The sequence below is a fragment of the Podarcis filfolensis genome (genome assembly GCF_964270895.1).
Source record: "Podarcis filfolensis genome assembly, chromosome: 5".
NCBI lineage: Eukaryota > Metazoa > Chordata > Lepidosauria > Squamata > Lacertidae > Podarcis > Podarcis filfolensis.
This window is the reverse complement of record NC_139608.1, coordinates 71,775,599-71,791,647: the sequence shown is the minus strand read 5'-3', so window position 1 is coordinate 71,791,647 and position 16,049 is coordinate 71,775,599. Positions and strand designations below refer to the sequence as shown.

The following is a 16,049-nucleotide window of genomic DNA, read 5'->3' as shown; positions in this document are numbered from 1 at the left end:
AATGAAGTATTTATCTTAGCAGGAGTCCAATTTCCAGAGCCATGTGAAGAGAAATCAGAAACAGGGTGGGGAGATAGAATACAGAACACTTTGATCTTGGGCTTAAACTTCTCTAAACCACAGAAGTGTTTTCTATCTCTATGCATAGTCTGCATGGGTTTACACACACCTGTCAATTTTCTCACGCATTTAACAAGTTGGTCTAGAGGAAATAGTTCTGAGTTCATGAAAGCATGAAGGATGGCACAATGGGCGAGCAAGTGAACATATGGCTAAGAGAAAGTTCCTACTCTTCTATGACCCTGTTCAACCTTCAAGGTCAGGAACAGAGTCCCTGCAAGCTGTTCTATTTATTCATGAGGCCAATAAAGAGAGGTGGCCTTTCGATGCCAGGACCAAGTTTATGCAACCTGGAAAGCTATGGTATACCAAGTCAGTCTGTTTGTCCTTCTGGCTCAGGATTCGTTACAGCAGAAGTAGATACTGTGACTAGAGATAGGTGAATCTGTCAATTTTGGTTTCTCATTTATCCATTTTTAAGTTCAGTTCTCTGCTTGTCCCCCACTTTATAGGCATGGATCAGAGTGGTTTTGTCTTTGCCCCCATCACTTTCCCCTGGAAAACCCACTCTTTGGTGCTAAATTGGAACAAATGGTAATCCACAGAAAACCCAAATGCCATTTGTTAAACCACAGATTTTCTTGGGGTAGATTGAACCCGGGACTCTGTCATGGAGTTACAGCCCTTAACATGGTGCCCTGCAGATTTACAGGCTCCAATTCCCATCAACCCCCACCAGCTTGGCCAACCATCAGGGATGATGGAAATCGAACTACAAAACATCTGGAGGGCACAACGTTGGGGAAGGTTTCCATAAGGGAACTCCTTGTCAGTAGAAATCTTCCATGTTTTCTCCCACATTTAGACTTGCCTGTTCCAGCCAGCTTTTAAAACATGGGTTATGGTTTATTATGGTAAAACAAATTGCCATTGTAGCCTGATTTTAATGTTCCGCCTGGCTTGCTTCCGTTTTCTTTTGGTTGTTATGTATTTCCTATTTTTATTTTGTAAGTTGCTTTGTGAAAGTACCCTGCAAGTAAACTGCAAGGCAAAAGTAATAACATAAAGTTGGAGCTGTTGTTGGCTTTGCCAGCTGCCACAGTCACCTGGAGGCATGTGCCGTAGCCTTGCTTATATTTTCTGTGTGAATTAGGGTAAAACAAGGTGGAGCAGCACATATGATAGATTCAACTTCAAATGCGAATGGATTCAAATGTCTCCCCCAAACACAGTGGTGCCCTTTTGCCTAATATATTGGTTGTGACTACACGAGTGTGCGCAGATCATGCAGACCAGTTTGTGTTGGCATCCGATGTTATGAAAGTTCTGTTTGTGGTTTGCTTTGCAACAACTGAAACCGACCACTTGCTGCTACAGTTGCTATGGGAAGAAAGTGTATGTGTGAGCAGGCCCGGAGTCTCACTGATTTAGATGGGACTTCAGCACACCTAATGTCTCTGCAATGTGGCCATTATCTGCAATCACAAAGCACAGAAATTTGAAAAATCAAAGCTAGTATCGTATTCTCCGCTACTAACAGATGTCCTGGTCACTCAGGAAAAAAACATTTACTCGCACAACATGAAAACCAGGGTTGTTTGCATGTCTATTTAAAAGTTATTGGATGAGTGACAATTTTCCCCAAGCTCTTCGTGAACAGTCTTTTCATTGTCTATAATGGGGAGCAGAAGGTAAATGTCAACACCAGACGCCTGGGGCACACGCAGAGTACATTCATCTAGCAAAGTCGCAATTTGCTTTAGACTCATCCGTGCTGCCTTAACTATCGTCTGCTTCCCTCTGTTGCCTGAGGAGAGCACCACAGAGTGTAAGATCATAGAACGGTCTTGAGGCGGGGAAGACTAAGGCAGCCTTGTGTGCTGTTAGGAAAATAAACGGAATGTGAAGGATTGTAATTAGAGTGCTCTGAAGAAAAGTTCGAAATTTGATTTCCATAAGCCAAGGTTTCCTCCGCTTCCCACTTCCAGAGTATTTTTAATTACATGCGCTGAGGCAGTCTTGCAAAAATCTATCTTGTTTTAAATCAGCATGGCAAATAAGGTAATTTTTCCTACACGCACGCGCACACACATGAATTTTTCACTTGAAGCATGGTACACGCATTGAGATACTGATAAATATGGTTCCTGGAAGACTCTTACATTTGAGCTGACATTGCACGTACTCGTATGACTGGCTGAAGGCAGAAGCTGTTTACTAGTATATTGCAAAGGAAATTGCTAGCAGAGTTGATATTTCTAGTGTGAAAAATGTGAGAAGCATCTACGGAGAGGGGAAGGAGAACAGGTTATGAATAGCAGCAGTAGCATTAGTGTTTACTACTATTCCTATATTGCAAATTGAAGCGGGTGCTGAAACTGGGAAAGAGTGCCTTGCCTGATGAGTTCCATATACGATAAAGGTAAAACTCAAACCAGGGACTTCTAATTCAAAGCTCTATCATTGCCACTCTAGGAGGGAGGGGGGAGCTAGTGCCCTCCGTGCATTGTAGGCTTGCAACTCCCAGCTTCCCTCATAACTGGCAATGATGGTGGGGTTTGATGGGAGCTGTAGTCCAACAACATCTGTAGGGCCACCGGTTCGCTGCCTCTGCACCATAGTATACCATCAACAGTTGGGAGTTAGGTGGTGTGGTAAGGATAGGAAAACAAATCTGAATTGCCTTAAGAAAAGGGATGGTTTTGACTTTGGCTTGAGAAAGAGAGAGAGAGAGATCTTAAGGTGGTTCTGGTTGATAATGCTACTTTGTGGACGGTAGCCTCAAGACTCTTAAAGGTAAAGGTAAAGGGACCCCTGACCATTAGGTCCAGTCGTGGCAGATTCTGGGGTTGTGGCGCTCTTCTCGCTTTATTGGCCAAGGGAGCCGGCGTACAGCTTCCAGGTCATGTGGCCAGCATGACTAAGCCACTTCTGGCGAACCAGAGCAGTGCACGGAAACGCTGTTTACCTTCCCGCCGGAGCTGTACCTATTTATCTACTTGTACTTTGACGTGCTTTCGAACTGCTAGGTTGGCAGGAGCAGGGACCGAGCAACAGGACCTCATCCCGTTGTGGGGATTCGAACCGCCAATCACCTGATTGGCAAGTCCTAGGCTCTGTGGTTTAACTCACAGCGCCACCCGTGTCCCTTCTCAAGACTCTTAGCAGCAATTATATCAGGCATTTGTCTGATTAACTTTCTGTGGCCTTTTAAATGTGTCTGTGGAAGAAGGGCTGAGGTCCCTGACCCCTGAGCCACATACATACAAACATACATAAATAAACAACAAGCCCACAAACAGTAGGGCACTTGGCAAGCATAACTTGGGCCATTTATATATTTTGTCCCCTCTGACATCTGGAATATTAAGGAGATGTCATTGCATTTAGGTATTCAATCTGAAGGCCATGCTTAGTGCTATGCATTACAATTGTACAAAGACGACTATCACTGGACAGCCTTTCTCGATCGTATTTTGGGTTGCAAGAGCAATATGAAAATGTCATCTGGGAAATGTAAAGCTTCAAGCTTTGGCCAATGTATTACCATAGAAATGACAGTCAAGTCCAGGGCTAATTTTTGTCAGCGTGTTGAGATCAAGCCAGGTCCTAGTATGGGAAATATACCTAGACGGCATTAGATTCATAACCACTACAGTGTTTGTTTCACCTTTGGGGACTCCTGCTGCAAGGCAAATGCATTGGGGCACAGAGAGAGGCAGAGTTCCTTGGAGTAATGCTTGCTGTGTGTGCATCTCACGCATATCTCTTCAACCTCTGCATTTGCAATGCAGCAGAGGTTTTCCTTCTCTCTTCTCTGACGGAAACTGATCCCGGTCTTTTAAAAGGGACCTGGAACCATCAATATTATAATTGCAGGGCTTTGTATATTTCAAGAGACAATAGCTTTTGATCTTCTGCCCTCTGAGCAAGCAAACCAAATTTGTAAACCAGGCAGGCCAAAACACATCACACTAGCTTTAGCTGCACAAAAGCATTCCTAGAATCATCATCCAGGGACTCAGCTACATCCGTCGCAATAATATGTTTTGAATGTGTTATAAACATGCAACACCAGATGGCGCCAGAGAGCAAAAAAAGAATTTATATGGATTTTTACATAGGCTCCCCCCTTTTTGTTGTAACAATTTAATTTCTGACTTATTTACAGTGTTTTTAACCTGTGTCTAGATCCACCCCAGGGCTAAGTCCAGGTGTCTTCCATGGTAATGCAATCCCATATCCAAGACAAGTCAAAGTTCTGTTCCCTGATTTGCCTTTCTACTGACCAGAATCACCTCTGTCTTGTCTGGATAAAGCATCACATGGTTCCAACTCATCCATTGCTTTATTGACAGACACCAGAAACTTATTTAGAACTTGAACACTTTCCTTCAGTTGTGATGGAAAGAGATAGAGGTGGTTGCCAACCGCATATTAAATCAGAGCCACAGTTCCTCAATGACCTCATCTAGTAGTTTCATTCAGGACAAGATGGAGCCCTGAGGTCTATCAAAAGCCAATGGCCATGGGGCATAATAGGACACACCTTCAGGAACTGCCCTCCTATCCAAGCCCAAAGATCCAGAAGGGTTTTGTGATGAGCGGTACTGAAAACTGCACAGAGCTCTAGCAGAGCCATCCAGGACACACTCCCTCTGTGCAGTTCCCTTTGCAAACCCTTAGCTATTTAAACCAGCAATGTTTCTTTATTTGAGAAAGCATTCATCTAAAAAGGCAATGTGTCAGTTTTGAGAGAGGGTTAAGAAGCACTTGTAAAATCACAAAAGGAGCACTCTTCAAAACATTATTAGAAGACCAAAAGCCTATCATCTGGAATTTTTTGCAGTCAATTAGAAATATGAATTTTCCTTGAACTTGTAATTGCTGAGGTCAGAATCTAAGTGATTGCTTTAAAGTGGGGTGGGGGCAAAATTACCTTGTGGACCAGGAAAACACTGGTGCTATTTGAATTTTGCGCTAGATTTCTTACCATAACATTTAGCACTGATCTAGTGCATTGCACATAAATTACCACAGTAATATAATAATTAACTCCTTGTTACACATGAGACATTAGAAACTCCTCATCCATCTATAGATCATTCTTTTATCCAGTGTTATTTTTCAAGAAAGAGGTGCCGGAACTCATCATGCACACCTTTCCTTGTTATTTTATAATGGCAATGATGCCTACCTGAGAGGTGCCAGAACTGAATTCCAGTGAGTTCTGGCTGGAATAAAAGCCCTGCTTTTATCACTTTCCCTTCATTGCAAGGGTAGCAAGTACTGCCCTTTCAGGAGTTAGGGGGCACATGGCATCCCCCCCCCATCGCTAAATCAAGAGGGTTTAAAAGTTTACTTTTTAAGAAAAACACTCGTTAGAATTTAAGCAAGAGCCCACAGACTCCTCAAAAAGACTCTGGAGACACACACATTTCCTACCTGTGGCAAATGAGTGTACGTCATTGTCTGAGAAGAGATGCACTCATCTTACAGCGCATGGAAGTCATATGAAGACACAGAGGTGCCCAATTCTGTCTCACGTGTAATGACTGTAATCCCAATTGTCACAAATTGCACCCGCCTTGAAGCCCCAGGAATTCTTAATAGATTCTGAAAAAACACAAAATAGACATAAATCTGGAAGAATTACCTACTGATAACAATTGTCCGACCATGAAAGAAGCTCTATAAATCCTGCCTAGAGAGTTACTTGCCTACTTTGAAGCCAATTTTAAAATCATATATTACTGTGTAAGAAGCAGCACACTTCACAAGCTTGAAAAGAACAGTTGTTCACCTGCTGGCTCTGAAATTAAAAAGTTTAGAATGTAAGCTTAAATGTGATTATGGCTAAATTGTACACCAGTGTTTTAGTTTAATGTGATTCTTAAAGAAAAAAAATCAGAGGGATCCTAAGATAAGTAACCATATAAGGAAGTTTGTGGAAGGAAAAGTTCACCTCACTTTCTCTTCCCTTCGTTTCCCATCAGCAGTTCCCTACAACCCACCGAATAAGTGTGCCCCATGACCCACTGGAGGGGCTTTTCAGGGGGTTCAGGTTGTGAGGAGATGGAAAACTTTCATTTCATGAACTTTCATAGATCAATTTATCTTAAGATCCATACCAGTGTTCTGTTTGGTTAGAATCCATTATGAAGAGACATGTTGCAGATGTCCAAATAAACCGTCTTTCATTTCTGATTTCCACAATGGCCCAGTGCAATCCTAAACTTTGCTAGATTTCCAGAATCACAGGAATCTAATCTCCACCCATCTCCTCTCTTCCCAGGTGTGATGCTGATGGCAGTGGCGTAGCGTGGGGGGTGCAGGGGGGGCCGGCCGCACCGGGCACAACATCTGGGGGTTAGGGTTAGGGGGCGCAAATCCACGGGTTAGGGGGCGCAAATCCACGGGTTAGGGGGCGCAAATCCACGGGTTAGGGGGCGCAAATCCACGGGTTAGGGGGCGCAAATTACTTGCCTTGCCCCGGGTGCTGACAACCCACGCTACGCCACTGGCTGATGGTCAAGAGGACTGAGAGTCCTTTACCATGAAAGTGTAAAGGTAAATTGGGAAGTGGGTCAATACTGTACTAAGTGCTTTTCAGTGCAGCCCTGCACATGTCTAGTCAGAAGTAAGTCCCATTGGCTTATCCCAGCTAAGTGAGTATAAGATTGCAGTCTTAAAGGACTAATCTTATGATGGCTGTAATCAGATGGCGAGACAGGTGTCTGTAGCTTGTGGCTAATGTTAATCACCCCTTTCCCTCTTCGACTGGAAAATGTGAGGAAAAGGAGATGTGGTGACTGAGCATTTTGTCTAGGATTGCTTTTCAGTTCAAGAGTTTCATGGGAATGGAATTGTTCCTAGACAAAGATTCTTAATCAGACTTTGGGATTCCACATCGAGCAAAAATGTCTGGGGAATTTAAAGGAAAGCAGGTGGGGAAAAAAATTAGGTAAGACATAGTCTATATTAACAGAAGTAAAGATTTCAGATTGTAAGAATTAAGAAGTCCTCTTTAGGCGTTTGTTGTGAAAGGACAGCAGGCTGGATGCCCCAATGTTTCCATCCCCACCAGAGACTGTCCTGCACTGACGGGGAATTGTAAGCACTTTCTTCCCTGTAACCAGGAATCCTGCATGATAGAATTCCTAATTGTGGGGATGATTGTACCTGTGCAACCCTGCTTCGGAGACAGAGCCAGCAGCTTGGGAGTTGAGTGGATGAGCATAGTGCATGAGAACTCAGGGAGAAAGGCTGCTTCATGCACATTGGAACAGTCATTAAGTTGTACAGAGGGCCTCTTAGGCAGCTTTCTTTAATTCTGTTGCCCTAAGTAGAGAGTGGGCGGGGTGCGCTTCCGTCGTTCGGTCCCAGCGCCTGCCAACCTAGCAGTTCGAAAGCACCCCTGGGTGCAAGTAGATAAATAGGGACCACTTACCAGCGGGAAGGTAAACAGCGTTCCGTGTGCTGCGCTGGCTCGCCAGATGCAGCTTGTCACACTGGCCACGTGACCTGGAAGTGTCTGCGGACAGCGCTGGCTCCCGGCCTATAGAGTGAGATGAGCGCACAACCCTAGAGTCGGACACGACTGGCCCGTACGGGCAGGGGTACCTTTACCTTTACCTTTAAGTAGAGAGTGAGATTGGATATCACAATAAAGTCTGAAAGGGGTTTAATTAAATCTTGGGGCTCCATTTCAACACTGAACAGGGGTAGAGGTGATCAAGGATATACTTCACTACTTTGTTAACTAAGGTGAAGAAATACATTTTGCATATTAACACCTACAGGTTGTTGTAATAGGCCACAGAAACTTTCATACAGGCTGAGCTTCACAATGGAGCAAAAGTATTTGAGGCATTGTTTGAATGTGAATGATTTCACACATGCCATCCAATTTCATAGGTGAGCAGAAAAGATAGTTCAGGATCCAGTAAGTATTGATGTCATCTTAATGCAGATAAGACGCACAGGAAAACCAGTGAGTCGGTGCCCTAGTAATACCAAACATGTTGGACTTTAACTTGCAGAGCTGACACCCTAGTGACTGCTTGATGCCTTCCCCCCAAAAAAAACTTGACAGGGGCAAATGTAGATGGGTGTTGGTAGCAGGCAGAAGAGAGAAGGGGTAGCGGCTTTGAAACCACACAGCTCCGTCTGTCTACTACTAACTCACTGAGTGAGAATGCTGCTGCCACCATCATCATCTCCTTACCTGTAATGTATCTGGGCACATCCCAATGTGCATGTTAGAGGCACTGGAAATAAAGAAGATGCTTGTAGCAGTAGCTGTCTAGCCCAGTGCTTCTCTTGAGAGTGCTGGGCCATTAAAAAATACTAGAAGGCTGGCATTAGTTGTGGTGGGCCACAGCGACTGTCCTACCATGCCAGGTGCACTGCGCCTGTTAAAAAGAATGTCTTAATTCTGCCAAGCTTTTGTATTCTGGAGAAGCATTTACAGAACAACTAGCAAAATGCTTGCAATTATGGCAGGCAGAGTAGTGGCAGAGAGAGGACTCATGCATTGCCAGAATCCCCAGGAGTGTTCAGTGTGCATCTGTGTAAGACACACAGTGCACCCACTTCCATTCACTTGTATGGGAGAAAAGTAGGTCACAAAATTGTCTGGTCACATTCTTTCCATGGTTTCTGCTTCATTGGCAGCAAGCCTGGGCTTCATGCTGTGTAACCACTCTGAATTGGCTCCAGACTCTGCCAAGGGGATCACCAAATCCATGGAAATTTTGGACAAACCTGTTTGAGGCTCCTATGACTTTAGGGGACTCTGTGGCACCCCAGAAAATGGGGGCCTTCAGTCACAGTTTTCAGCACCTGGTATTCGCCTTCCCAATTGCTTCTTTCAAGTTGTCACATTTCCACTTTCTTGTGGGTACGAGAAACGCCATGTAAAATTAGTTGTCTGTTAAACTGTGAGACCATTTCAGCAAATCTGCCAAGTCGTAAGAAATATACAGTGACAGTAGGTCAAAAACTTCCCTAAATGTGAAGTGGAGCAGGAGGCTGCAAACAGTTGGAGTTCCAGTTATTTGATATGGTACTGCGTGCATTTCAAAGCAGTGGAAATGGTGATACTATTTTGAGAGCAAGAGCATTAAGGGAGATGAACTGACCTCTGTTTAGGCTGGGTTGCTCACCCTTCTCTGCAGGTTCTCTTCTCAAAATGATACAAGTGACTTCAAAGAATCATGATATATATTGTTATTGTTATTCTTTTAATCATGACATATATTTATTTATTTCATTATAGGTTTTCTTATTTTAAACCACATTTTTTGGCTTACATACCCTCCCAAGACAGCTTATATAAAAACACACACACACAAACCAGGAACAGTGCAACAGATATCCAGCCCAAAATATATGTGTCAAACATAACATTAGACACAGCAGGAGGAACAGATAAATATTTGCTAAAACAGAGCTCCATCAGATTTTCCAAATGCAAACCATAATCAGAACATTGTTTCAGCATCTCCTAAAAGCTAACAAAGAAGGGGCCAGAAGTATCTTCATGGGGAGGGTATTCCAGAAGTGCAGGGCCATCACAGAAAAATATCCTGCTTCTTGTACTCATCAGCAGGTCAAAGAGCATGGTCTCTATTGCCTATATAATGACTCAAGCAGTTCCATATAGGTGGGAGTGGCCCTTCAGATACCCTGATCCCAAACCATTTGTGACTTTAAAAGTCCATACCACATACCCTCCAAGGCACTAACACCAGAAATGGTGCGTCTTCCCGGCTCCATGTGTTTTCAGGCTCCATGATGTCATATGAGGCTGCAATCTTGCATGCTTTACCCAATAACTTGTGTTTTCAGGCTCCGTGATCTTTTGCAAGGTCTCAGTCTCACGCGTTTCTGCTCCACAAACCGGGGTGTCCTGCTTAAAGTGGGACAGTTGAAGGGTATGATACCATGACCTTAAATTGGGTCCGGAAACAAATAGGCAGCCAATCTTCTCTAGATAAGGTTGCATCTAGCGAACCAGCTGAAACTGGGGTGGTGGGTGGGAAAGCGCTTCTAGCTACCAGTGCCAAGCTTTACCTCCATAGATAGTGCTAACTGCAGGAACACTCCCAAGCTACATGCTGAGCACTTTAGTGGGCATGTGACCTCATCTAGGAGTAGCAGGACATTGCCTTCCAGAATGACACCTTTCCTGGCCTATAGTGTTTCCAGAAATGCCACATCCACAGTATATGTTTCAAGCAGTTTGAGTTCCCTAGGAAGAGGTGATGATTGTAAAATGACTCTGGAAATTGTAGCCCTGAGAGGGGATGTGGTGATCACACAGGGTCCCCGGATGTTTAACGGTCTATTGATCCCTGTGCCACCACTGTGCTCGCTTCCCCGCTGCCACCAACCAGTTACTCTCTGGTAAAACACTGAGTCCAGTCCGTTGTTAAAAGTGAACCCCCCCCCCAAAAGTTTCTCAGATAATATTCCTGTCAGTATCTTAACTTTAGTTTCTTTACCGGCCTACATCTTCCTAATACCTTCTGACTGATTATTTCAGCTGTTTGACTGACTCCTCTTAACAAATTCTCTCACTCTCTCACACCAGACTAGCCAAAACACAGACTTATCTTCTCTGTCTCTTCTAACTCCAGACTGTCTTCTCAACAACTCTAACTCACTAAAAAAACCTCTGTGCTTAAACCTTATACACAGTTAACTCTGCCCCCTGGGTTCCCATTGGTTAGTCATTTTACAATTAGTTAACCCTTTCCCTATGAACCCAGTATGATGTCACACAAATAGGAGGGCAAACGCCACAGGGGAATAGAATCTCCTAACAAATCTCAGCACCCTTAATAAATTTCAGTTCCCATGATTATTTCATGGAAGCCATAACTGTTAAAGAGCAGGTCCTTCTGTGGCTACTCCAAAAGCAACTGATTTTGTGTGAGTACTTTAACTCCTCTTTAATCAATGCATCTGATTTCTGAGAGCCAGTATTAATCTTTAGGCCTTGATTAAATGAGAGGGGCAGAAAACCATTGGAAGCACTGGGTTGAGCGAGGATTTAATTATATAGAATTAGAAACTTACCTGTGGGCAAATATCTTCAGAAGAGTGTCAAGAATTGCTGTAGGGTTTTCCCCTCCCGCCCTCTTAAAAGTGCCATCATTGCAAGACATAGAGCTTGCATGATTAACACACTTTCCTTTCACCATGGCAATTAGGAATAATGAAGATACTCAAGGATTCAACATTGACAGAAATGAGTAGAAGATTTCACTAATGGGGAGATTAGTCATTCCACTGAATCCTGACATAGATGTGGTAAAAGAGAATCTATATCTATCTATCTATCATCTATCTATCTATCTATCTATCTATCTATCTATCTATCTCTCTATCTCTCTATCTCTCTATCTCTCTATCTCTCTATCTAGAAACACAAGGTGAATTGGTATAAATCAGAATAGATTTTAATGTAAGTCAAAATAACGTTTGCTCAGAGCATGTAAATGCACTAAACCCAAAATGAGGTCTCGGGGGCAATTTAGGGGTGGATGAGGATGAACAAGCTAAAACCTTATCTAGACTAGGGTCACATCCACACTATGATGATGCTTCATTTATTTATTTCATGAAATTTATACATTGTTTGAATGTTTAAATAAAAATCTCAGTGGTTTACAAAGAGACTGTCATTCCCAGATGTGTTAATTTTGGCAGCAGGCACAGTTGGTTGAATCTCCCAGTAACTTCTAGCCATGTCCTAGGGGACAAAAATGAAGGTGTGCATACACAGCAACATCCATAAGGCAACATGTTTCTAAGTTAGAGAAAACTCTCTGAAACAGACAAGTTGTTTTCCAAGTGTACACTAAAAAAAAGTTTGAGAGCACAGAGCTGATTCTGAACTGAGCAGAGAAGGGTGTGTCCATCACTACTACCAACCAGTGTATTTGGGGATGTTATAAGCAGATGGTATTCTTCCATCTTGAGATACATTTGGTCCCTAGAGAGAAATTTGATGGTTTTTGCAATATAGAGCCCATTTGTCAGAGCATCCACCATTCTTCAGCATTCAAAACTATTCCTCCCCCCCCCCCGAATAATCAAGAGACCAGTTAAAGTGTTTGCAGTCCATAAATCTTCTGGGGCTTTGCAGCTTTTATTTAATTAGTGTGTTAAAATTAGCTATGATTTCAATTTACCCAAATTGACACTTGGCTTTCATGTCAGTCAATTGCGATTTTCTGTTATTAGTCCCATTTTCCCCTGGATATATAACAATTTTACACACTGGGAAAATTTCACACCTTTAAGTAACACCCTCCTTAGCATTTAACAGAAGATTATGGCATGAGTTTTCATTAAAATACTAATTGCTCTGAAGTCATGGAGTGCGGTGTGTGCTTTAGGTACTCCTTCACAGCACAACTTAAATCTGTAGGTCACTTTTTTTAAGGGGGCTGGGAAAACCAAGCAACAATTAGGTTTTTTTGTAGGGCTGTGCACTGGATTCAGCCGAGGGACAAGCCTAATTGAGCCTGTTCAGAGGGATCTAGGTTTTGCTCAAGGCATCTTGAGAGAGCCATGCATTGATACAGGTCAGGTTCCATGGACTAGAGTGATCTAGGACTGCCAGTGAGTGGGGCATCAGGCTGGAAGGAGAGGCAGGCATCACATGGGGAAACCTCCAGAAAGGCCAAGACCTACCTCACTGGCGGTAGCATCTTCCCAGGAGAAGGTAGGAGTCTGATGCCTCCTGACGCACCTTGCTGAGTGGAGCTGATTAGCAGAAGCAGTTCTACCTGAGTCTTCATTGTCCTTGAGTGAATTGCAGGGCGGCCCTCCTTCATCCTCTGCTCTGTTGGCCGCTCTGCCCTCCCACAAATTGGCTGATGGCTTCAATGACCCCAACAGGCTGTGAGAAGCAGGTTGCAGGTTGTAGTTAAAGGTGGGTCTGCAGAGGCTGGAGACTACCTCTTTGAACCACAAACCAGTTACCTCAGAAGTTCTACACAAACTTGTACACACATACACCAGCTTGCCGTTGTCTTGCCACAAGTTTAAAATAATGAGATGTGAAATCTGAGAGCTTCATTCCTGAGGGCCTTGAGATACTTTTGCTTCCCTGTGCCTGCTTCTTCCACTCCTTGGGTTCCTCATCCTAATGCAGGATCCTATAAGTAAAATCTCCCCACAATTATGTGCGATTTAGCCAGCTACCCTCAGTTGTGACAGGGTTCCTGTCCATGTCACATTTGGTCGCTGCAGAGATAATGAGTCTGCCACTCCTCTGAGTTAAAGAAAAACACTCCCAGATGTTGGCAAAGAGTGAAATCTATGCAACAGCTGCTGTCTAAAGTAAAACTTTATATGCCAAACTGTCTCGTGCTGAAGAATCCAGCATTCTCCTTTCATGATGTGCATACATTTAGCTTGGCAGGTGGCATCATTTGAGCCCAGGGAGGTGTGCTTGGGAGAGGGAGAGGTGAACAGCTCTTTGATAGGTATATAAAATAGCATCCACATAAGCACCCTTCATGTAGCTTGAGATCTCTTAAATTAGTTATGTGGTACCAATACGAGGGTAGGTTTCTGTAAGTATATGTACATGGCACTTCATGTATATTGCATTAAGCATTATAAGTGAAAAACAATTGTGGAAATGGCTTTGTTTTCTTTCCAAAGTAAACAGTCTGTCTTATCCTACATAGTCAATAGTGCTTTGGACTCCTGCAGAGGATAATTTCCTAGATGCAAAAAGTCTACAGATGTAGGATAATGTATTCCTCTAGTCTCATTGGTTTGCTGTGTCTGCAGTTTGATACAGAAATGTTAGAAAGGAATTTCAAGTCACATCGCAAACTTGCAGGTACTGTTCTCAGAATGCCAGGCAGGCAGCTGTGCAGGTTTCAACCCAGCCAGAATCAATTTCTTGCCAGGCACATCTTGATTCTTCTCTCTCAGAACCAGATTTGCACTGGAGAGTAGAGGACAGAAAAGATGCAATTCATGGATGGGAACCAATCGTTCAGCTAATGAAAACTGAAAAATGCACTGGGGAATAACACTGAACTCTTTACTTGTAAGATCTTGCTAAAATTCCACACCGTCCAAGATTATTTGTATGGGTGACTTTGAAATGTTGGTTTCTTTGTTTCTCATCTATCCAGTCTTCAATTCATAATAATAATGCCTTTATTGTCACTGTACAACCTGTGTACAGTGAAATTAAATGAGCCTCCCCCCTAAACACTCAGTCTCTTATCGAACAACACGCCACCTCACAAGTCAATTTCACTATGTTCTTTTCCGTTCAACAGCCTAACAGCCCACAGATAGAAGCTATTTTTTAGCCTGTTGGTACGGCTGATTATACCCTCCTGCCTGAGGGTAGAAGATTAAAGAGGTGATGGCTGGGGTGTGAGTAATCCCTGAGAATTTTTCTCTCTCTCCAAAGGCAATGATCCCTTGTGATGTCATCTAGCGGCCTCAAGGGACAGCCCATGAGATCATGTGCTGTATTCACCACCCTCTGTAGAGACTTTCTGTTTGTGGCTGTCAGGCCAGCATACCACACTGTGATACAATATGAAAGGACATTTTCTATCGTGGACCAGTAAAGGGAGTTAGTTCATCAGTTGTTGTTTAACTTTATTCTTTCACAAGACCCTGAGGAAATTGAGTCTCTGTTGGGCCTTTCTGACCTCCTGAGTTATGTTGATTTTCCAAGTGAGGTCCTCACTAAGGTAAACTCCCAGGAATTTAAAGGAGGAGACAATTCCGTTCTCTACATAAGCAGAGTAATTTGTGTGGTTTTTAAAATAAATAAATAAATAAATAAGGACAATGGTGTGGGGAAGAGCTAACCCCCTCTCCCAGCTTAGTGGCCCCAATCCATCTCACCCCTCCTTGAGAGGCTACTGTTAATCTTGTTTTGCAAGTGGAAGATCACTCCAGTCACTATATTTTCAACTAAGCTGCATTTGCAAATGTACCTAGAGGATCATTTACACTCTTGAGGCAAATTCTATACAAGTGTTTGCTTTTCTCTTGTTGAGAAGCTGCACAATTTGAATCTCTGGGAGTGAGGAATCAGTGCTGTTCCATAGAACTGGAGTCTGTAACATGAAAATATTTTCCATATATTTTTTTAATTAAAAAATTGTTCATTTGTTAAAAACAGAAGAAGAAAGAGAAGCAAAAAACATTTGCTTTATAGCATTTTTATTTATCCAATTAGGCTGCTATGAGCTAAAACTTTGGAGAAATATTCTTTTTTATTTCCATGAACGTTGGCCCTGGCTGAGCATCTTAGATATCATTCTTGGCATTTGCTTGAAAGTGTTAACAGTTTGAACAGATGGATCCATGCCTTGGCTGGTTTCCAGATTCATGGGGAAAGGGTGTAACAGGGACATCAGCTCCTATCATATGGACCAAGTCTGCTCAGAAGTTTCTCTATATTAAGGTTTCAGAGTTCGTGGAGATTTTTTTTGGCATTTTAATATTCCCAGCAGGGGATTTCATCAAGATTAGGATTTTTAGGGCTATCACTCAACAGGGAAATCAACACCTATTAGGGGCCTAAACATATGGGAGGATGCTACTTTATAAAGATTTCAAACTGGGTTAGGCACGCTGTGAGAAATATCATGCTCATTTCTAAGTTTCTGTATGAAACAGGTTAGTGGACCTTGAGCCTCTTGAAATGCATTTACAGTGTGATTAAATACACAGTCCAGTTTTTTATAGGGACATGCACCAGATTTGGCTGAGGGCCAAGCCAAATGGGAGAGTTGGGGGGCCTCAGACAAGTCAGGTACACATAGCTACAGACTGCTGTGAGTCAGGTTGGATTGGCCCAAAACAATCCATGGCTGTCAACGAGTGCAGCGTTAAGCAGGAAGTTGTGGCAGGCAGGAAACCACAGGAAAAGGCTGAGACCTACCAGACTGGCAGTTGCATCTTCCCTGCAGAATTTAGGCTGA

At 43.1% G+C, this 16,049-nt stretch overlaps 1 long non-coding RNA gene across 1 annotated transcript in view; it reads left to right on the top strand.

Annotated features, from left to right (window-relative positions):
* Positions 1–16,049, top strand: part of LOC310762875 — a 602,857-nt gene that overhangs the window by 289,056 nt on the left and 297,752 nt on the right. The window contains exons 7-8 of the long non-coding RNA XR_014548259.1: positions 6,356–6,377; positions 6,599–6,630. This is a non-coding gene — a long non-coding RNA (uncharacterized lncRNA). The remainder of the gene's footprint in view (positions 1–6,355; positions 6,378–6,598; positions 6,631–16,049) is intronic.